Below are 23,440 nucleotides of genomic sequence, written 5' to 3' on the forward strand. Positions count from 1 at the left end.
GAGTGCTCCCTCCATTAAAATCAGCAGGCTGCCGGAATCGGGATCCACTTCTTGGGAACACACACCTTCCTCCAAAGAATGTGTAATTCCAGCGCTGTCCTTCACTTGGTGAGTAGAAGACATTTTTTTTCCAGCTCCCACAGGCAATCTTTGTGGTTTAGGCACTTAGGAAGTTAAACCTGAAGCTGTAACAAGTTGTTTAGGCCCCAAATCTTGAACACTTCGAAAATGTAACTTCTTCTGCACTTGAGGTTTAATACTTTAAACTAAAATGTAAAAAGTTTAAACTTGAAAACAGGTACTTAAAAGTCCGGCCAGAGAGGTCAAGATCACTCTACGCCATCTTGCTACCCCCCCCCCCCCCAGCCAATTTATCTTTCTGATGGAATTTAAAACAGATAAGTGTGAAGTGTTGCATTTTGGAAAGGCAAATCTAAATAGGTCATATACATTGAATGGTAGACAATTGAGGAGGGAAAAGCAACAAAGGGATTTAGGAGTTATGGTAAATATTACCCACAAGGTTGATACTCAGCTAGATAGAGTGGTGAAGAAGGCATTTGGAATGTTGCCTTCATAAATCGGAGTATTGAATTCAAGAGTTGGGATGTTATGATGAAATAGTACAAAGCATTCGTGAGGCCAAATCTGGAATACTGTGTGCAGTTTTGGTCACCAAATTATAGGAAGGATATAAACAAAATAGAGAGAGTGAAGGAAACAAAATAGAAGGTTCACGAGAATGTTGACAGGATATCAGGGTTTGAGTTAGAGAGAAAGGTTGAGCAGCCTGGGGCTTTTTTCTCTGGAGCATAGAAGATTGAGGGGGGATTTGATGGAGGTGTTCAAGATTTTAAAAGGGACAGAGAGAGTCAACGTGGATAGGCTTTTTCAATTAAGAGTGGGGGATATTCAAACCAGAGGCCATGGTTTGAGATTGCAGGGGGAAAATTATAAGGGGAACATATGGGGAAATTTCTTCACACAAAGGGTGGTTGGGATGTAGAATAAGTTTCCGGCAGAGGTGGTTGAACCAGGAACATTATTTACATAATTACATGGAGGGGAGAGGATTGGAATGGTATAGACCAGGTGCTGGTCAGTGGGACGAGGAAGGTGGGGATTTGTTCTGGCATGGTTTAGTAGGGCCAAACTGGCCTGTTCTGTGCTGTATATGGTTATAAATATTCCATTAAACCTGATCACTTGGTTTCCCTAAAATCTACAATTCATTCCTTGATGTTTGCTGATGTGGCCAGCAAGGTTATTATTCAGGCAGCACCCACCGACATTCCCATTTCCATGCTAGCGTGTGTGTGTATGGGAGGGTGTGTGTGTGGTGCTCCCACACATGAAAGAGAGAGATCGAGAGATATAGGCAGGGTCTGAGAGAGAGAGAGAGCGAGAGAAAGAGACAGAGAGAGAGAGAGAGAGAGAAAGAGAGAGAGAGAGAGAGAGAGAGAGAGAGAAATAGATGTTTTTTGACTAAATCAATCCCCCAAAGGGTTATTGAATTAAGACCGAGAGATGTGGATGAACCAGGAACTGCAAGGTTTAGAAGGAAGATTGCGAATAGAATGAGCAATGAGTTGTGCTAAATGAGTGGATGAACAGAGAAACTCACCAGGAACAGCAACAATGGTAAGGACTGGATTGTAAATCTGTTGAACGGTGATGAGTGCATAATATATACGATCATCCAATGTCATCCAGTCAAAATCTGCAAAACCATTGTTAGCTGCCCAGAATACATTTTTCCCAATTGCACAAGTCATTCCACAAGTCAGTTCCCATATTCTGTTCCATTCCTCTTCAGTCCCACTCAAATTTTCTGAGACCACTCCCTGCTCCCCTTCAGGAGCAGCTGCTAGCTGTTGGTCTCAGAGATGCTGCTCTGACTGATTCTGCAAGCACCACCCCTTATTAATACAGGAGCGATAATCTATTGAGTTCCATGGAGATTGCCTTTAATTACACCCAACGGATACACAGGTTAACCCTGTTAGATGCAGAAAGGAAAAACTCTGGGGCACCATCAGCACAGCTGATGTGGTAATATCACAGGAATATTTAAAAACAACCAAGAAGCAAAACCAGAGAAATCAAGTCAACTGCCATGCTGTTACAGCACCGGTGATCGGGCCGGGGTTCGTATACTGCGCTGTCTGTAAGGAGATTTGTATATTTTCCCCATGTCTGCTTAGGTTTTCCCTGAGGGCTCTGGTTTCCTCCCACTGTTCGAAACATACCAGGGAAGTTGGTCAATTGTGTGTAAATTGGTGGCATGGACTCGTGGGCTGAATGTATATGTCTAAATTTCTGACTGTGTTGCCCATCTGTCAGCCTATTTTACTCCAGGGAGATTGGATTGCGATATCCTCTGAAGAACATTATTTTTTTGTAAAGCATCATCATTTTAAATTACTTTATTGATCCAAGATGCTTTCTTGCTCCGATTGTCGGCAGAAGGTGCAGACTTAGCTTTAGTAAGGCCACCCCCAGGATTGGCTTCATGAGAGGGGGCATTCATGGGCCATGCCCACCCACCCACCCACAGCACTAGTGTCACAGAAGCAACTACATTATGTTTTTGATTCCTGTCTCATATTTAATGTCTCCATCGGGGTGCAGTGCTGCCAGAGAACCATTCTGGCACCTCACCGGGCCACTCCAGCTTCTCATTGGGCTGCTTCAGGGCCCCTCCGCCCAGGGCTGTTGTCAATCTATTTTGCACCTTCTGCCGAGCTGAGCACAGGGTGAGGGGGGCTGACTGGACTTAGTGGGCCCGGGGAGTGGGGGGTGGTTGGTGGAGTAGGCAGCAGCCTCACAACGAGCTGTAACTGTACCGGAGCCTCAATACAACTACAAATACTTTCATTCCGTCATCTTTCGCAGCTATTATGGAGGTGCTTTCAAATTGTAGCAGGTATGTAACACACAAGCATTATCATTGCATTTAATACAAAATTAAACGTTACAATTTGAAAAAAAAAAATTAAATTGCAATTCATGAAAACAGCTGCAAAATATATTTAATTCCAGCAAAGCATGATTTATTGCCAGAGAGGCCAAAGGATCCTCAATGTTGCGTATTGCACATTGGTCTTATCTGGAACATATCAGTTGGCTGAAGGGACAGGGGAGGGTTCGGAGTCATGATTTGGGTGTCGGGAGATCAGGAGTCCAGAGCTCCTGCCACTGACTCTGAACCCTTCCCTTGGCCTACCTGAACTGTGTGGCACAATTTGCAAATCAATTCAGTTTTTAAATAAAACAAACATTTTACTTACAGACCTCACCTCTTGGCTCTCCCTCCCTCTCCGATTTACTGTTTGAACATTGAACATGCAATGGGAGCACACACAAAGAGACAGAAAATCAGATCAATGTGATGCCTGTTTTTTTTGAACTGTGAGACCACAGTAGATGCACAGATCTCACAGTTCAAAAATATGTGGTGCGGGAGGGTCGAGAGGGTGGGGATGCGTTGCTCCCTCTCCCTCCCCCCTCCCCTCTCCCCTGCCCTTTCCTCTCCCCTCTCTCCCTCCCCCTCCCTTCTCCTCTCCCCTCTCCCTCTCCTCTCCCCTCACCCCCCCCTCCCCCAGCTACATCAGTAACACCACTGAGCATTACAATTGCATTATTCATCACCAACCATCGTTCACATCCACACACATTGGCACGATTTTATTTACATCTGCAAACAAAAATCCAACAACAACCAAGACCGTGGAAAGTAAAGAAAGATTTACCTTTTCGGTTTGCAGTTTCTTGTTAAGTCAGGCACTAGCCATTTTCAGATGGCAACAATACCCGACTGTAAAGCCACCTAATGTACTAAAATGTGGCTGTCAGGTGGCCATCTGAAAGTGGAGAACTCGGCCAGGAGGAGCACCTACATATTCCTCCTCCTGTAGGTATAATCTCCAGCTCTGAGAAACCTCTGTGGCACCTGAAAGCAGCAGTGGCTGCCAGGGGGGGGCGGGCTGATGATATTGTGGTGTGGTCATCAGCCATAGACTCTGGCCTGTATTATACTGCAGTGATCCCAAGAGATATGTGAAGTCAGGGTGGGATCCAAAGCCTGGTGCCTCTGACCAACTATTCATTTGCTCTCAGCTCTCTCACTGAGCTCTTGTCGAGCCATGAAATCAATTCATTCACGACCACAAACAAATTGCAGGGATTCGTGGCACTCGGTCCATTTACCAGTTTGCCCCAGCAGGAGCACCTTATGTCTCTTAGGCAATTACCTAATGAATAACAGCTTTCCCTGCCAGCTCCCCTTCAGGGTTTGAGCCCAAAACACTCTTGGCATTGGAAGCAAGGTCAATATTCTGAATGGAAGCACAACTTTGGCAACGTGGAAAGCGACACCTATTCCCAACAGAGTGAATTGACCTGAGCAGGGTTGAGGGGGAAACATTACCCCAGTGGGGCTTCCAACAAAAAGCATGGTTGAGGCAGAAACTATCGACATTGTTCGAAAGTGTGAGCTCTTGCGATACCGTAACCTCGGGAGCGACCTGGGAACTGGGTTTAGTCTAAACGCTTCTTGTAGACCAGCATCAACAGAATGACTGAATGGGCCCTTCTGAGGCACAGTGGTTCAACAAACTGACATCACTTAGCTCATTAGGTACACAATCGCTGTAACCTTAAGGTTAAAGGGGGTGGGGAGAATGAGCCACAAAACCATGTATAAAAGTAATTGGTGAATAAACATGCATTTTTGAATTCTACAGATTTGTACAGGTACTTCTGCAGAGTTATGGATGGGAGAGACGGACGAAGTTATGCGAGTTTGGCCATTCGTTGCTCGTGGTCATTACAGGTACTTCTGCAGAGTTATGGATGGGAGAGACGGACGAAGTTATGTGAGTTTGGCCATTCGTTGCTCGTGGTCATTGCTAAGAGTTGAAACAAATCATAAACATTTCTCCAAGTGAATGGAATCATGAGCTGGGCTGTGACTCCTATTCTGACCTTATAAACATTGACATTTGCGATGTTCTGCATTCGCGATTCCTGGGTGAACTGCTATATTGTTAACAATTCAGTCATGAATTCTTGTAAATGAATTAGATGTGAGGTGGTGCCATGACCAGTCTCACGGCAAGTTCAAGTATTGAGAAATATACTTGGAAAATAGGTAAACCCATAGACTAATAAGGGGCATGGAGGGAGTGCAAAAGAATGCATTTCTTTGTAATATGCAAATACATTATCTTCCAAACACGAAAAACAAACTCATAGCTTCAGATGCATTCTGCACATTTTAAAGATTCAAGATCATTTATGTATACACGTGCACAAAGTTCAGCTGAAGAACATTCATGCTCAGTGTGGAGTCTGGGGTAAAATAGAGATGGAGAAAATACTAGACAAATCTTAGTTGCATACTCATGGGTAGTTTGTCATGAACAATTCAGCAGTGGCTTGTTTCTGAATATATTGCAAAGCACAGAACAGCAGGTGCACAGATTTAAGCCAGTTGAGTCTGTAGCTCTCAGGTCAAGACACAACACTGTTCCAGGACTTCTGTCTTACCGATTGTAGTCTTTACATGATCTTTCCTTTCAGTGAGCTCGCATTGGCTATGATTTTGTCTCCAGCCTCTCACCCATCCATTTTGGGAGATGGCTTCAGGAGGCTTCTCAGCCTTGACACGCTGCAAATGACGTCAAGGCAGCATGGTAGGAACTAGGCCACAGACCACAGGAGCCAGCATTCGCTTGTGCGCAGCTATCCATCAGCTGGCACATTCAGGTGACAGAAAGGCTAAGGGACTCTCCGCGGCCACCTGAACGTCCCAGCTGTACTCCCCCAGCCGCAACTGCCAGCGCATGATCTGTATCTGTGCACCTGAAAGCGGCTACTGTCTCCATCATGCTCTGCATCCTTTCTCCACCATGACAGGGAGGGTTGCTGAGGATCCCAGGCTCCAGAGACCTGAGTGAGGGCTCTGCGGCAACTCCATCACACGGCAAGGAGCTGCTGCTGCCCTTGGGGCCGAAATTAAAGAGGTGCACAACAGCGGAACCCACTACAGACTTGGGGGACTGGCCAAGGACCAGATTGTGGTCCACATTGTATTTTGTACTGTCCTTGCATAGTTTTCTTCTTTAAAACTGAAACTGAAATGTACCTAAAGAATGTGTTTGCAGAAAACAAACAGTTCATTTGTTGTTTTACCTTTGTTACATTTTTTTTTCAAAGGAGCAGGATGTCAAGTAGTGTTAGCAAATAGGGGCAATGTGTCAAAATAGAGGTGCAGAGTTTAAAAACAGGCAGAATATTAATCTTTTGTACAGTGGTTAAGCCATTGGCTTCACATCACTACACTCCAGGAAGGGTGAAGATAACAGGAAAGGTTCAAAAGAAGATCCAACACCTCCATAGATTAAGAGTATAGCTATAAAGTTAGATTGGAGAAAATGGGATTGTTAATGATTGTGAATGAAGGTTGAAATGAGATTTGCTTGAGGTGTTACAGATCAAGATTTCTTACCTTCATCAAGGGAAAGTGGTTTTCATTGTCATCGAGGTTTATTTTTGATTTGTTTTCAATAAGCAATGTAATTACATCCGCACGTCCACATACAATGTGCAATGGCATTGTAGATGGAAAATAGAAACAGAAATGTGCTCATCAGAAATGAAAACACACACACATAAATTGACTAGGAACAAGTTCCATTCACAATACAATAGTCCATGAGAGAGAAACTATCTATATTGGCATTCAATGCGCAAACCAAGTCTCCTGTCATCAATAACCTTTCTTCACCTTTGCCCAGAACATGGCCATAGACAAAATAACTCAACAAATGATAAGAGACGGGGTATCTCCTAATGCCCCCCTGAAATTCCAATGCATTTCCACCATTTAAAGGGCACAAATCAGTAGCATAAAGCAGACTCTTCATTTGCCTTGATGATTGCCACACCAATTTTCAAAAGCTCAGCAGTATCCAGGACAAATCAAGCTACTATCACTCCCATTACCACCCATTCTGCCAACTTTGATCATCATTGCAAGCTGTCTTACACATCTGAGACAGGTTTAATTCCAAATTAGTTATTGACACTATAACCACTATGCAGTGGCATTGTCTTTTCCAGAAATGTGCATTGTTCTGGTAGAGAATTCTGAAATGAAGGATGACTACTGCTGTTGTCGAGCTGACCAGGGCTCCGACACCTTCGTAAACACCAAGGTCAAGGGTTTATGGTCTGTGAACATAGTGAAATGTCTGGCTTCCAAAAAGTGACAGAAGTGACAGATGGACAAATATATGGCTAGGAGCTAGTTACCAAATGTGCTGTAATTTTTCTCAGCCTCACAGAGGTGACGGCTAAAGAATGCCAATGGCTTCCATTGTCCATCAACATACTGCTGCAGAGCGCCCCCTATGGCCACATCAGATCCTTCTGTTGATAGAGCAGTGACTGTGTGAGGGACTGGATAACAGAGCATGGTTGCTTGAGGTAATAGTTCCTTTCCCTTTATGAAAGCATTCTGACTTTCGACTGCCCACTGAATAGATTAGGCATTACCAGACAGCAGATTGAACAGAGGCTTCATAACGTGAGCTGCTGCTGCTGGAAGGAATCACCCATAAAATTAACCATACCCAAGAACTCTTGCAGATCTTTGACAGTGGTTGGTCTGGAATATTCAGTAATGGCGCGATCTTGGAAGGCACCAGAACCATGTCCTCGTTGATAATTGTGCAACTCAGGAATTCTATGGATTGTTGTCCAAAAATGCATTTATCTGGATTGATGGTCAGTCCAAATTCTCGCAGACGCTGAAGAGTGTATGCAGATCTTCCCTGTGCTCTTCTTTAGTTTTGCTGGTGACTAATATGTCATCCAGATAAATGAAGACGTTGGCCATGCCACACCCTTCTGTGTCCATAACTCGTTGAAAGGTCTGAGTTGCATTTTAACCCAAAGGTATATGTAAATAGTCAAACAATCCAAAAGGAGTAACTATAGCCATTTTTAGGATGTCGAATGGTTCCACTGGCTCCTGTGATATCTGTGCACCAAGTCCACTTTTAAGATTTTTGCCCCATGCAGATTCACTGAAAAATCTTGAATACGTGCAACAGTCCTCTCTTCTTGCATCAACCACAAGGGTTTTGACCAGGCCGTCTTCCAAATGGGCCTTTCCACAAGCTTGCCAGCTTGTCTTGTTCCACTCCCAGCTGCTGTTTCTGGCTGTATCACTGTACAAGAGATCTCCCTCTCCAAGAAAGCCTGTTTGACTCTGCTTGCAAAACCATATGATTATGTGAGAAACAGAAGTACATTCACAGAAATTGCTCGAGACAAAAATTGAGAACAAAGAACATTTATTATACAACAATGCAAAGTTGGGTGCTTCCCCTTACCCTGGGAATACACACACATACTGGGGCTCACCCAACTTTTATACAGTTGATTTCAGTGTAGAGGTACCCTCCCCCCCCCCCTAATATTCTTCTGCCTCCTGGATAAGTTTGGCATTAGGCAATCCTGTCTGCCTACGTGCTGTTTCTGTGAACTGGAGGACCAGGGGGTATCCAGTCTGTGTCCTATCATGTCATTGTCCTTATTCACCTGCCTTTGTCCTTATTCACACCTTCCCAACCCTCAGGGCTTACTAACTCTTATATGCAGAACTTGCTAATTCTGTCTAAGGCTTACTAATTACATATGCGGAACTTGCTGACTCTCTCTGCTAGAAGACCCTTATCTTATTCAGACTAACTTTACTTCCTACATTCTATTATCTATCCTTATCTATTCATACTGGCTTTATTCATTACACATATATCCATACTAGCTTTCTTCATCTCTCATATTTTCATATTAGTTTTACTCATCTCGCACAATCCTCATTTTTCTTTTAGTTACGCTTCGTGAATTCTCAACTGGAATGCATTACTTGTAAACTTGGTCTTTTTCCCAGCGAGTCAGTAAACGAACTGCAGTCTCAGCATCATTAGACAGAATTTGGGAAACATACATCCTTTGGATTATAGTGATCTGACAAGGGGTCCGTTGAATTAAATACTGCACACAAGTCTTTAGGCAGGGGAGCACCATAATGGCCAGAATAGCTAGTCCAGCTGCTATAAGGGCTGTGGGTATCAGACTCAACTTACCAATAAAAAGTCTCGTCCATCCCACACCGGACCAAGATTGCCAAGTCTGAACCTAATTATGAACCTCAATGTCTTTAGTACGTGGATCAGCAGCTTGTTTAATTCATTGTATGTGAGTCCATCCCTTTTCTTTCATTCGCACTGCAGTGTCTGTAATCAAAAGTACACAATAGGGGCCGTCCCAGACAGATTTTAGTTGGTGATCTTGCCATGCTTTTACATATACCCAATCACCAGATTTAATAAAATGAATAGGATGCTCCAGGGCTGGGTTTTGAGCTAATAAACCCTTCCATTTTAATTCATATAGAGAGGCAGAAAGTCCCTTTAAATATTCACAGAGGTCGTTAGCCTCAGGGGTAGGGGTATTAAAAGGTGACATACAAGGTTCGAGTATACCATCTTTCACCAACTGGTCAATTACTGGCTGCAGCCCCTTTCGGCCAGCCATCGGAATTGGATACTGCTTTTGTCTAATTACTTGCTCAGGATCTTTTAAAGTAACTTGCAGGGGAGGAATATCTAACACTCCTCTATGCCTCATTTTGCCCATACTCCAGGATTTATTAGTTCCCAATCCTCCACGGTTAATATATACAATTGAACCCCGATACCTGATTCCTGTGGTCTGGTGCCGATAGCCAAATTGGTCCTGTAAATCTCATCCTAACAAACAAACTCCAGCTTGGGGAACTAGTAGAATGTCCTCCATTACTATCTTTTCTCCCATTTGTATTCTTACATCCCGTACAATACGGGACCGTAAAATCTCTTCCTACCCCCGAAATCATCACTGTTCCCTCTATCTTAACACCCTCGGGTGGTTGTAAAATACTTATCTGGGCTGCCCCAGAATCTACTAAAAAGGTCATCTTGTCACTGTGGGGTCCTATGCTTAAATTTACCAATGGTTCTCCGTGCAGCCTCACGGTGTGTATTGACTGAGAACCGTGACTCCCCCTATTCATAATCTGCTTCCATCAGTGCATAAGATCACGTCTCCCTGGCTCGCATTGCGCATTCTCTCTTAAAATGTCCCTCCTTTTTACAATGGTAGCAAACTAATGCTCCTGTTTCCGAATTCCTACCAGGATTACCACGGGATCCCAGGAATGGTCGTCGTCCCCAGAATTCCCCTCTACCCTTGCCCCTGCTCTGGTCTCTACTCTCCCACTCCCGGAGCTCCTCCCAATGTCCAGGAGCTGGCACACAGCCCCTACCCTTTCCTTGCTGTCTCTCCATGACTTCCTTGACTGCCTGCATCAAAATCTTAGCCTTTCCTTTCTGTTTATCCTCAGACCTCTGGACGTATGCCCTTTGTGCGATCTGTAAAAGCTGTGTTATTCCCTATTCATGCCAATTCTCAGTCTTCTGCAATTTCCTTCTAATGTATGGGGATGAATTTGTAATGAAGCCCGTTAATACCAATTGTTCACCCGCTGGGGATTCTATATCCAGACCCCCATATTGCTGTATGGCCATACGCAATCTATTCAGAAATGCAGAGGGGGTCTCCTCGGGACCTTGGGGAACCTCAAATGCTTTCTTAAAATTCTGTCCCTTTGGAACAGATTCCCTGATTCCTTTTATCAGATTAATCCTATATTCCTCCATTAATGTGCGACCATCATTAGTATTCTTATCCCAATTTGGTTTTGCCAGGGGGAATTTAAGTTCCCCAGTTATCGCTTCTGGTCCCCCTTGGTGTTCCCTATCCCAGACTCTAATCCCAGCCTGGCGAATCATTCCACGTTCATCCAAAGTGAACAGAGCCCTAAAGATCGATGTTAACTCATCCCAGGTATATATATTTTGTCCCAAAAATTGATCTAATTGTTCGGCACATCCCTGAGGATCCTCTATCAGGGAGGTAATTTCTCCCTTAAAGTTACGCACCTCCGTACTAGTCAGGGGCACATTTATGAAACCGAGACCCACTCCCGTGGAAACTTCCCGTAAAGGTCTCATCCAGTTAATTTCTGGCTTATCCTCTCCTTTATAATGTCTAGATTCCTGCTCTCCGGGAAATGAATCAAAGGAATCGGCCCTTCCCTTCCGGAGGGTCTCACACTGTTTTGAATCAAAGTCTCCTCCCTCTCTTTTCAACTGAGGTGGTAATCTAGTACTTTGTGAACATTTCATCATACCACCCTACTTTCTTCTCCTTTCTTTAGCTGTGGGGGAGGAGGGGAAGGTGAAGAAGGGTAGAGCATAGGAGAGAGGGGAAAGATAGAAGCTGGCATAGGAGGAGCATAAGGTGGAGGAAGGGAATGTAACACATCCCATCTTTGTGTTTCAGGGACAAAAGGTTCCTCATCATTCTTGTCCTTACATTCCTTTTCATTCAAAACCAGTTGATCAACCGATCCACTGAGCCAGCAGGCTGCATATTCTCTGCTCTCAATATTATCTCTTTGATTTTGATAGAGACAGATATTCAATGCCTGACACATCCAGTCCTCATCGGATCCAAACTTTGGCCAATATGCCGAATTCCCTTTTATCGGGTTTTTAACCCATTCCAGACAGCAATACCTGACCATGGTCTGTTTGTCTTTCCCATGGGTTCTCCCCGCACCCCAATCAGATAGCATTAATCCTAACGGACTTTGCTTAGTTATCTGATTGTCCCGTCCTTCCTAAGGACTATTTCCTTTGCTACTCACACCTCCCATACTAACAGGTAAGTAAAATTCCTCTTACCGGAACAGTAGCTATTCCTAGCGCGCTTCCTTAACGTCCTCCCATCGTTTGTTCTCAATGCCTCTTCTCGGATATCACTCGCTGACCAGTCACCCATCATCCGTGAGTCCAGCTGAATCAGCCGGGGTGCACCTACCCTCGTCGTCGGGCACTCTGTCAGTGGAGGGAGTGGGATCCCGGACGAGCCCCCATTTGTGAGAAACAGAAGTACCTTCACAGAATTTGCTCAAGACAAAAATTGAGAACAAAGAACATTTATTATACAACAATGCAAAGTTGGGTGCTTCACCTTACCCTGGGAATACACACACATACTGGGGCTCACCCAACTTTTATACAGTTCATTTCAGTGTAGAGGCACCCTCCCCCCCCCCCCCCTAACATTCTTCTGCCTCCTGGATAAGTTTGGCATTAGTCAATGCTGTCTGCCTACGTGCTGTTTCTGTGAACTTGGATGACCAGGGGGTATCCTGTGTCCCATCATGTCATTGTCCTTATTCACCTGCCTTTATCCTTATTCACACCTTCCCAACCCTCAGGGCTTACTTAACTCTTATATGCAGAATTTGCTAATTCTGACTAAGGCTTACTAATTACATATGCGGAACTTGCTGACTGTCTAAGGCTAGAAGACCCTTATCTTATTCAGACTACCTTTACTTCCTCATTCTATTATCTACCCTTATCCTATTCATACTGCCTTATTCATTACACATATATCCATACTAGCTTTTTTCATCACTCATATTTTCATATTAGTTTTACTCATCTCTCACAGTTCTTTGGTTCACAGTTCAATCTCACTTCCCATTCTTCCAAGTTCACTGGTTGAAGGCAATTCTTATACTGTGCACAGAATTTAACATGTATAAAGATCCCCAGGTTTTGGTGCTCGAAATGTAAAAGGTTACCGCTCATTGTAGGTTTGCAGAAGAGATGTGTTGTTCCAGGATTTCCACCACTGTGGTACCACTATTAGTCACCTCACTATCTTACTGATGAAACTTGCCCTATCAGGGTTCTCCAGATGATAACCTCTTTCTTTCAGGCTACTACAGAGTTCCTTTCTGTTCCGTCGATTCCAAGAGAAACATCAGACAAATGCCATTTGCATCCATCCGCTACTCTGGAGTTTCTGTTTCAGTTCCAACAAGCTTCTCCTGCTTGTTTCAGCTGTGACTGTCAGTCTCTATCTCAGATTCCAACTCCCAGCCACATGTCTTTCCCTCTCTCACTTGCAAAACCCCCTCCTTCTCCAGCAAACAATAGGAGTTAGTCTTCTTGGTCAATCTGTTGTTTTTAGGTAAACAAGAACCCAGGAGTGACCTTTCTGTACACTTTGTCAAAACCCTTGCAAAGAACTATCAACAGCAAGAAGCTACTTTCAGGTGGAATAACCTGGAGAATGCAGCTCCAGAGCAAGGTACAGGGATCAGCGAAGGCACGTTCAGGTGGCAGCACTGAAGGAGGTGTTACGCCACCTAAAAGGTCTGAAGTGGTGAGAGGGGCCACAGAGCAAATACCAGCTCCTGAGTCCAGGCAGGGGCAGCCGTTTGACAGCTCATCTCCTCGCTGCCTGACAGCCTTTTCCTCACTGTCTGACAACCCTCTGACATGGGACTGCAGGGCTGGGGTGGCCAGTGGGGGACTGCAGGGCTGGGGCAGCTGGCGGGGGACTGCTGGGCTGGGGTGTCCGGCAGGGTACTATGGAGCTGGAGCGGCTGGTGGGGGACTTTGGAGCTAGGGTGGCCATTTTATCCCCACAGTCCCCCGCCAGCTGCCCCAGCCCTGCAGTCCCCCGCAAGCTGCTCCAGCTCAATAGTCCCCTGCCAGCCACCCCAGCCCCGTAGTCCCCCACTGGCTGCCCCAGCCCTCAGTCCTCCACTGGCCGTCCCATGCCAGGGGACTGTCAGGCAGTGGGAAGGGTAGGTGTCAGCAGCGGGGAGCGTAGGTGTCAGCAGCGGGGAGGGAAGGTTGTCCACAGAAGGGAGGGTAGGTTTCACCAGCAGGGAGGGGAGGTGTCACCAGCAGGGAGGGGAGGTGTCACCAGCAGGGAGGGTGGCTGTCACCAGCAGGGAGGGTGGCTGTTAACAGCCTGCCCACTTCTAGGCACCTGAAAGCTACTAGCAGTTTTGCTTGAGGTGCTTTCAGGTGCAATGGGTGATACTCTGAGCCACCCAACAGCCTCACAGGAGTACGATGTTCAGCTTTACAGTCGGGTATTGTGGCCATCTGAAAGTGTCTCCTGCTTGTTGCTTTAAAGACAACACTCCATTCATTCATGACATCATTTTAATTAGCACCTACTTGTGATATGTGTATAGCATTCCCTAAAGTTTCTGTAAAGTCACCGAATATGAATTCTTAAGTATTTCAAATAAAATCTGTTTTAAAATATATGTATCTATGTAGCCTACTCTAATTTTACCAATTTATCTTCCAAAAACATTCCCAAATATTAAATCACAGTTTTCATTTGTGATGAGAATATTTCTGTTTCTATTTTCCATCTAGAATGCCATAGCACATTGTATGTGGACGTGCGGATGTAATTACATTGCTTATTGAAAACAAGTCAAAAATAAACCTTGATGACAATGAAAACCATTCTCCCTTGATGAAAGTAAGAAATCTTGATCTATAACTCCTCAGTCAAATCTCATTTCATCCTTCATGAACCAGGATAAACAATCCCATTTTCTCCAATCTAAATCTATGGAGTTGTTGGATCTTCTTTTCAACCTTTCCTGTTATCTTCACTCTTCCTGGAGTGTAGTGATGTGAAGCCAATTGGCTTAACCACTGTACAAAAGTTTAATATTCTGCCTGTTTTTAAACTCTGCACTTCTATTTTGATAGATAGGCTCCTATTTGCTAACCCTACTTGACATCCTGCCCCTTTGAAAAAAATATAACAAAGGAAAAACAACAAATGAACCGTTTGTTTTCTGCAAACATATTCTTTAGGTACATTTCAGTCTCAGTTTTAAATAGAAGAAAACTATGCAAGGACAGTACAAAATACAATGTTGGGGTGTATCTAGTCCCTGGCCAGTCCCCCATGTCTGTAGAGGGTTCTGCTGCCGTGCACCTTTTTAATTTCAGCCCCAAGGGCAGCAGCAGCTCCTTGCAGTGCGGTGAGAGAGTGGAGCGTGGGATCCTCACCAACCCTCCCTGTCATGGTTGAGAAAGGATGCAAAGCATGATGGAGAGAATGCCTGACTTGTCAAGAAACTGCAAACTGAAAAGGTAAATTCTTCTTTACTTTCCACAGTCTTGGTTGTTGTTGGATTTTCATTTGCAGATGAAAACAATATTATACCTAGGTGTGTGGACTTCAACGGATGGGTTGTGATGAAAAATGCAATTGTAATGATCAGTGGTGTTACATGACGTAGCTGGAGGGGAGGAGGGGGGAGCAACCACGCCTCAGCCACCCCAGCCCTGAGCTCTCCCTCCCCACTGGCTGGCCCAGCCCCATAGTCCCATGCCAGGGGACTGTCAGGCAACAGGGAGGATAGCTGTCACCAGCAGGGAGGATGGCTGTCAGCGGGTCACCAGCTGACAGACAGCCTGCCCATTGCTAGGTATCTGAAAGTTGCTACAGCTTTTCCTGAGCTGCTTTCAGCTGCAATGGGGAATACTCCAAGCAGGATATTATACCTATTGGAGAAGGGTAAGTTGAGTAGACCTCCTGGCCGGTTTTCCCATTTCAGGTGGTCACCTGACAGCCACACAGGAGTATAATGTGTGGCTTTACAGTTGGGTATTGTGACCACAATGTAACGTACAATAAAGCGGCTCAGGTCTGTGATTGAAAACCCGCCTGCACGCTGTGGTCACCAAGTGGCTCACCTGGTGGTCTTGTATATAAGCCCGGGGAATCCCTTCCTCCTCATTCTGGCCTAGGCTTGTGCAGAGGCAAGACCAAGGCCTCAAAGCCTAGCTGTATACCAGTCAATAAAAAATACTATTTTAGCTGCACTCTGCCTCGTGTGGTTTGATGCTAGTAGCCTATAATTTAATAGACTGCTATACATCTCTAGAATGGAGGCCGCGCTGGACCTCGACTCGGCTGAGACCCAACTCAGGGACCAGGAACAGAAACGGGCCCTGCGCACATGCAGCCAAAAATGGACTGGCAGAAAGCTCCGAGATCAGGATCGAGAGCGAGGGGGGAGCCCACCCCACAGTCATGGTGGATTTCAGAGGGGTCAGAAACATCCCGGGACAGGTAATGAGCAGCAGAGTGTCCTACCTGTTCATGAACTCACCGGTCCAGGATCAGCCGTATAGCAGGCGGGAATCCCAGGGCAAGTAACAAGTGGCAGAGTGCCCTACCTGTTCGCAAACTCACCGAGGCAGCAAGTGGGGTACCAGGTGTACAACCAGGAATCATGCCAGACACAGGTGAAGGGCATACGGCAAGTCGCCTTGCCAATCGCTGTTTACTGGTTGGATTGGGGGGACAGGCTGATACCCCAGAGCCACCCCCAACCATCTCCGATTCCCCAGAAGTGGCGCGCATTTCCGCAGGGGCGAGTGACCACGTGCGTGAGGGATCTGGCCCAGCACACGCCTATCCCCAAGCTATCGAACCACAGCCAGGTACTGTGGCCATAGAAGCTTGAGCTGGATCCCAGAACCCTCGGTGCGAGCATGCATTTCGGCCGGTAGTATAGGTGTTTTTTAAATTACCCGGGGGTAGAGGGAGCGTCAGAGGAGGAAATGCTGATGCACAGCTGGCTCAGCTGGGAGATCGTCCATACTCATTAATTCAGGATGCCAAGTCATACCGGGAAGCAATGCACACTCTGCAAAGACATTATAATAGGGGGCACAGTGAGCTACACTCCAGGCACAGACACATGACCAGGTCGCAGCAAACAGGGGAGTCTGTTAGAGACTTTATACTCGCGCTAAAGGATTTGGCAAGGGCTTGCAATTTTAAGAAAGTATCTGCCCAAGAGTATGCAGATGGTGAGGGACAGAATCGTAGCCGAGGTCAGGTCAACAGATCAACAGAGGCTGTTGGAAAAGGGGAAAGTGAGGCTAGGTGAGACTGAAACCATTGTGGGGGCTCTGGAGAACTCTAGGAGGGAACTAGAGGAGTACACTGAGCCGGACTCATGGGCCACTTACAGGGAGAGGTGCACGGGTAAACAAGGGCAACATTCCACAGCAAATGCCTCATTAGACCATTCCAAGTGCATTTTTTTGCGGGCAGCTAAAGCACCCCAGAGCCCACTGTCTAGCTAAGGAGAAGGACTGCTCAAGGTGTGGAAAGGGTATTATGCAAAAATATGCAGAAACCTCAAGGCTCCCACCAAAGCCCTTTCTCAAGCAAATGAGAGGCAGGAAAGATCTTCTCCTTCCCCCACAGGCAAGACGAAGCAGAGTGCCATGTGCTGTCAGCCATCTTGGGATGCTGGGCAGAGGACACAGCGACCAGATGACATCTGCGGTACTGAGAACTATGATCGAGGTTGGGATCAAAGCTCCTAACAGAATGGAGAAAGCGCCAGGCTGGCCTCATTACAATTGAATCACCTATTGGACGTGACCGTTAGTATTAAGGTTAACTAGGCAACAGTAAATTGTTTGGATAGTGGGAGTACAGAGAGCTTTATAGACCAAGGGTTGGTAGAACACCTCACGTTAAAAACGTACCCCAGTGACCATCAGATCCTAATGGCATCTAACAACCATATGACTAAGGGCAACCACTTGCGCAAGGTCACTCTGGAGATCCATAGTATAACGTATGAGGAGTTTAAATTGCCAGTGCTCTCACGCCTCTGTGCTCCAGTGTTGCTGAGGTGAGATTTTCAGTGCCAACTTGAAAGCATCACTATGGTGCATGATGGGCCACTTCCCTCATTAATCCTTAGAAGGAAGCGTTACTGCAACCTCACAGTCCTGAACATAGAGCCGCCCCTTTATTCATGCACTTCACTCCTGACTGCACCCTGGTGGCCACCAAGTGCAGGAGGAAGAGCCCAAAAGAAGTCCATAGACTCCTGCAGGAGAACATTATAGAAAAGAGTTCCAGCCACTGGAGAGCACAAGTAGTGGTAGTGAAGTCAAGGGAGAAGAGGCGTGTGGTCATAGACTACAGTCAGACCATCAATAAATTCACGCAGCTGGATGCATACCTGCTTCCGCGTATCGTGGACATGGTAAACAGCGTTGCCCAGTACAAAGTGTTCTCCACTATCGACTTCAAGGCAGCGTACCACCAGTTGCCCATTGGAAAAAGTGATAGGATATACACAGCGTTCAAAGCGAACATCAGGTTGTATCAGTTCATCCACCTCCCCTTTTTTATCACCAATGGGGTATCCCTGTTCCAGTGGGAGATGGACCGCATAATAGATGAATAACACTTAAAGGCAGTATTCCCATACCTGGACAACGTTACGATCTGCGGCCATTCACAAGCTGACCATAATGCTAACCTTCAACATTTTTTTCAAACAGCAAAGGACCACAATGAGGATACAATGAGGATACAATGAGGATAAATGTGTCCTTAGCACCAGGAAGTTAGCGATCCTGGGCTACGTGGTGCAAAACGGGGAAATTAGCCGGGTCCACGGCCTGCATGTGCCCATTGCTAGACTTCCCCATCCCTCATTGTCAAAAGACATTAAAGAGGTGTCTGGGGCTGTTTGCATACTATGCGCAGAGGGTCCCCAATTACGCTGACAGGGCCCGCCCAGTCATAAATGCCTCAACTTTTCCCCTCAGCCCTGCTGCTATCAAAGCCTTCAAAGAAATGAGGGATCTGATCGCAAAGGCAACCCTGCGATCCATTGACGTGATGGTCCTTTGTCAGGTAGAGACTGACACCTCAGACGTTGTGCTGGTGGCCACCCTGAATCTAGAGGGGCGGCTGATGGCCTTTTTCTCGTGAATCCTCCAGGGGTCCGAGGTAAGACACTCGACAGTGGAGAAGGAGGCCCAGGACATTGTGGAAGCAGTGTGGCACTGGAGACATTTTCTGGCCTGTAAACACTTCACCCTTGTCACGAACCAACGATTCGTGGTGTTCATGTTCAATAACCAGAACAGGGGGAAGATAAAGAACGATAAAATCTTGCGCTGGAGGATAGAATTGTCGATGTACAGCTACTACATCCTATACTGTCCAGGGAGGCTCAATGAGCCCTCAGACGCATTGTCCAGGGCACTTGTGCGGCCCTTAATCATATGTCCAAGCTGCAGAGCTTGCACAACGAGTTGGGCCACCCGGGAGTTGCGAGGCTCTTCCACTTTGTCGGTGCCCAAAACCTCCCATTCTCAGTGGAATAGGCTTGGATGGTAAGGAGTTGCCTCATCTGTGTGGAGTGTAAACTGCAGTACCACCGACCAGACAGTGTCCCCTTAATAAAAGCTACCAGTCCTTTCGAGCGGCTTAGCCTTGATTTCAAAGGCCCGTTACCGTCCTACGACAGGAACATCTATTTCCTAAATGCTATCGATAAGTACTCACGGTTCCCCTTTGCTATCCTGTGTCCCGATGTCACGGCAGCCACAGTAATAAAGTGCCTGCAATCTATATTCAGTTTGTGTGGGTACCCTAGCTATATACACATGGATATATGCCTTCATGAGCACCAAGGTCCAACAGTACCTCAGGGATTGAGGCATTGCGACCAGTTGCATTATGAGTTATAACCTGAGGGGGAACAGGCAGGTAGAAAGGGAGAATGCCACCATCTGAAAGATGGATCTGCTAACTCTCAAAGCAAAGGACCTACCAGTAGCAAGGTGGAAAAATGTGTTACCGGAGGCTCTGCATTCCATACGCTCTTTATTGTGTACCGCCACTAACCTGACACCACATGGCTGTATCTTTTCTTTTCTGAGGAAATCCGCGACATGCACCGTGCTGCCTAGATGGCTGATGTCGCCGGGACTGGCCCTCCTCCGCAAGCATTGCAGACGCCACAGGACGGACCCGCTGGTGGAGCCCATGGAAGTGAGGCACGCGAACTCTTACTATGCCTACATCGCATTCGAGGATGGACAGGAAGACTCAGTGGCCACCAGGGACCTCGCACCGGCAGGAGACATGGGCGGTGCAAAAGAACTACAGACCCCAACAGATCGGCAGGACGGAACGGCAGACGATGCAGGAACACCACAGGCTCCGGAGGATCAGCAGGAAGGAACCACAGTCGACGTGGGAGGGTCGCGGACCCCCATGGAGCAGCATGAAGAGCAGCAGATGAAACACTTATACGGGTGGAAAGCCCTGCACCCAGGCACCATACCCTCGTCCAGGGTCAAGACACCCAGATCCTGGCCCCCTGAAGGTCCAGAAGGAAGAGGAAACTGGGTCAAATACTGGACTTACAAACAGGTACAAAGAGACAGAGGGGGTGTTGGGGGGGGGAAGGGTCAATCACAATTTTTTAAGGTGGGGTGAATGTGCTGGTATGTCATGCATGATGTCATTACACCACTAGGTCACCAGCTGGCTCATGTGGTGACCTTGTATATAAGCCGGGGGGGGGGGGGGTATCCCTACCCCCTCATTCTGGCCTCGGCTTGTACAAAGACAAGACCAAAGCCTCAAACCCTAGCTGTATACCAGTCTATTAAAACTAGTGTTTTACCTGCACTCTGCCTTGTGTGGTTTGATACTCTTTGGCTTGGCTTCGCGGACAAAGATTTATGGAGGGGTAATGTCCACGACAGCTGCAGGCTCATTTGTGGCTGACAAGTCCGGAAAAATTGGTTGGTTGGGGTTGGGTGTTGGGTTTTTCCTCCTTTGTCTTTTGTCAGTGAGGTGGGCTCTGCGGTCTTCTTCAAAGGAGGTTGCTGCCCGCCGAACTGTGAGGAGCCAAGATGCACGGTTTGAGGTGATATCAGCCCACTGGCGGTGGTCAATGTGGCAGGCACCAAGAGATTTCTTTAGGCCTACTTATCCTACAGTGTACTCACCTACTTATCCCCACTCCCCACCAATGCTCAACTTCAGCAACCTGGCACTCTCTTAGACCTGCCGGAAATGCTGCAGGAACTCAGCAGGTCTCGCAGCTTCCACAGGAGGTAACGATATATTACCCATGTTTCACGTCTGAGCCCTTCCTCAAAGAGTGTCAAAAGCAGGGAAAGCCAGAATTAAAAGGCTGGGGTGAAGGGAAGAAAAGACATGGAGTGGGGGAGGAGTGTTATAAGGTGAGCAGTTGTTAAAGTGAAGCTGGGAGAGGTAACGGCCATACTGCAATCCACTGAAGAGGCACTGGGATTCTCTTCCAGGAAAAACAAGGACTGGTTTGACGAAAACAACCAGAAAATACAGGAGCTGCTGGCAAAGAAGCGATCTACCCACCAGGCTCACCTTGCAAAGCCTTCCTGGCCAGAGAAAAAAACAAGCCTTCCGTCTCGCATGCAGCCACCTTCAGCACAAACTCCGGGAGATCCAAAATGAGTGGTGGACTAGCCTCGCCAAACGAACCCAGCTTAGCGCCGACATTGGCGACTTCAGGGGTTTTATGAGACACTAAAGGCGGTGTACGGCCCCTCACCCCAAGTCCAAAGCCCTCTGCGCAGCTCAGATGGCGAAGTCCTCCTCCGCGACAAGATCTCCATCCTCAATCAATGGTCAGAACACTTCCAATCCCTTTTCAGTGCCAACCGCTCAGTCCAAGAATCCGCCATGCTCCAGCTCCCTCAACAACCCTTGAAGCTAGAGCTGGATGAGGTCCTTACCCGGGAAGAGACAATAAGGCAATTGAACAACTGAAAAGTGGCAAAGCAGCAGGTATGGATGGAATCCCCCCAGAGGTCTGGAAGGCTGGCGGCAAAACTCTGCATACCAAACTGCATGAGTTTTTCATGCTCTGCTGGGACCAAGGAAAGCTGCCTCAGGACCTTCGTGATGCCATCATCATCACCCTGCACAAAAACAAAGGCGAGAAATCAGACTGCTCAAACTACAGGGGAATCACGCTGCTCTCCATTGCAGGCAAAATCTTTGCTAGGATTCTCCTTAATAGACTAATACCTACTGTCGCCGAAAATGTCCTCCCAGAATCACAGTGTGGCTTTTGCGCAAACAGAGGAACTACTGACATGTTCTTTGCCCTCATACAGCTCCAAGAAAAGTGCAGAGAAAAAACAAAGGACTCTACATCACCTTTGTTGACCTCACCAAAGCCTTTGACACCGTGAGCAGGAAATGGCTTTGGCAAATACTAGAGCGCCTCGGATGCCCCCCCAAGTTCCTCAACATGGTTATCCAACTGCACGAAAACCAACAAGGTTGGGTCAGGTACAGCAATGAGCTCTCCGAACCCTTCTCCATTGACAAGGGCGTGAAGCAAGGCTGCGTTCTCGCACCAACCCTCTTTACACTCTTCTTCAGCATGATGCTGAAACAAGCCATGAAAGACCTCAACAATAAAGACGCTGTTTACATCCGGTACCGCATGGATGGCAGTCTCTTCAATCTGAGGCACCTACAAGCTCACACCAAGACACAAGAGCAACTTGTCCGTGAACTACTCTTTGCAGACGATGCCGCTTTAGTTGCCCATTCAGAGCCAGCTCTCCAGCGCATGTCGTCCTGTTTTGTGGAAACTGCCAAAATGTTTGGCCTGGAAGTCAGCCTGAAGAAAACTGAGGTCCTCCATCAGCCAGCGGGCACACTGAACTCAAAACTGTCAACCAGTTTACCTACCTCGCCTGCACCATTTCATCTGATGCAAGGATCGACAAAGAGATAGACAACAGACTCGCCAAGGCAAATAGCACCTTTGGAAGACTACACAAAAGAGTCTGGAAAAACAACCACTTGAAGAAACACACAAAGATCAGCATGTACAGAGCCGTTGTCATACCCATGCTCCTGTTCGTCTCTGAATCATGGGTCCTCTACCGGCATCACTTACAGCTCCTAGAACGCTTCCATCAGCGCTGTCTCCGCTCCATCCTCAACATTCATTGGAATGACTTCATCACCAACATCGAAGTACTCGAGCTGGCAGAGTCCGCAAGCATCGAATCCATGCTGCTGAAGACCCAACTGCGCTGGGTGGGTCACGTCTCCAGAATGGAGGACCATCGCCTTCCCAAGATCGTGTTATATGGCGAGCTCTCCACTGGCCACCATGACAGAGGTGCACCAAAGAAAAGGTACAAGGACTGTCTAAAGAAATCTCTTGGTGCCTGCCACATTGACCACCGCCAGTGGGCTGATATCGCCTCAAACCGTGCATCTTGGCGCCTCACAGTTTGGCGGGCAGCAACCTCCTTTGAAGAAGACCGCAGAGCCCACCTCACTGACAAAAGGCAAAGGAGAAAAAACCCAACACCCAACCCCAACCAACCATTTTTCCCCTGCAGCCGCTGCAACCGTGTCTGCCTGTCCCGCATCGGACTTGTCAGCCACAAACGAGCCTGCAGCTGACGTGGACATTTACCCCCTCCATAAATCTTCGTCGCGAAGCCAAGCCAAAGAAAGAAGAAAGTGTTTCCTACGTCTTCTTACGAAGCCATCACGCCAAGCCCCCCCCCCCTCTGATTGACAGCTCCCGCCGCCCCTCCTCCCGGACTGCGACTCCACT

General features: G+C 47.0%; 1 long non-coding RNA gene across 1 annotated transcript; it reads right to left on the reverse strand.

The window, feature by feature from the left end:
- Positions 1-6,547: 6,547 nt before the first annotated feature.
- LOC138745786 (uncharacterized) lies at positions 6,548-12,082 on the reverse strand. The gene is made up of 3 exons (XR_011346510.1): positions 11,862-12,082; positions 9,159-9,308; positions 6,548-8,278 (listed from the first exon to the last, which is right to left on the reverse strand). It is a non-coding gene; the product is annotated as an uncharacterized lncRNA (long non-coding RNA).
- Positions 12,083-23,440: the final 11,358 nt, after the last annotated feature.

The sequence above is a fragment of the Narcine bancroftii genome, chromosome 11 (genome assembly GCF_036971445.1).
Source record: "Narcine bancroftii isolate sNarBan1 chromosome 11, sNarBan1.hap1, whole genome shotgun sequence".
NCBI lineage: Eukaryota > Metazoa > Chordata > Chondrichthyes > Torpediniformes > Narcinidae > Narcine > Narcine bancroftii.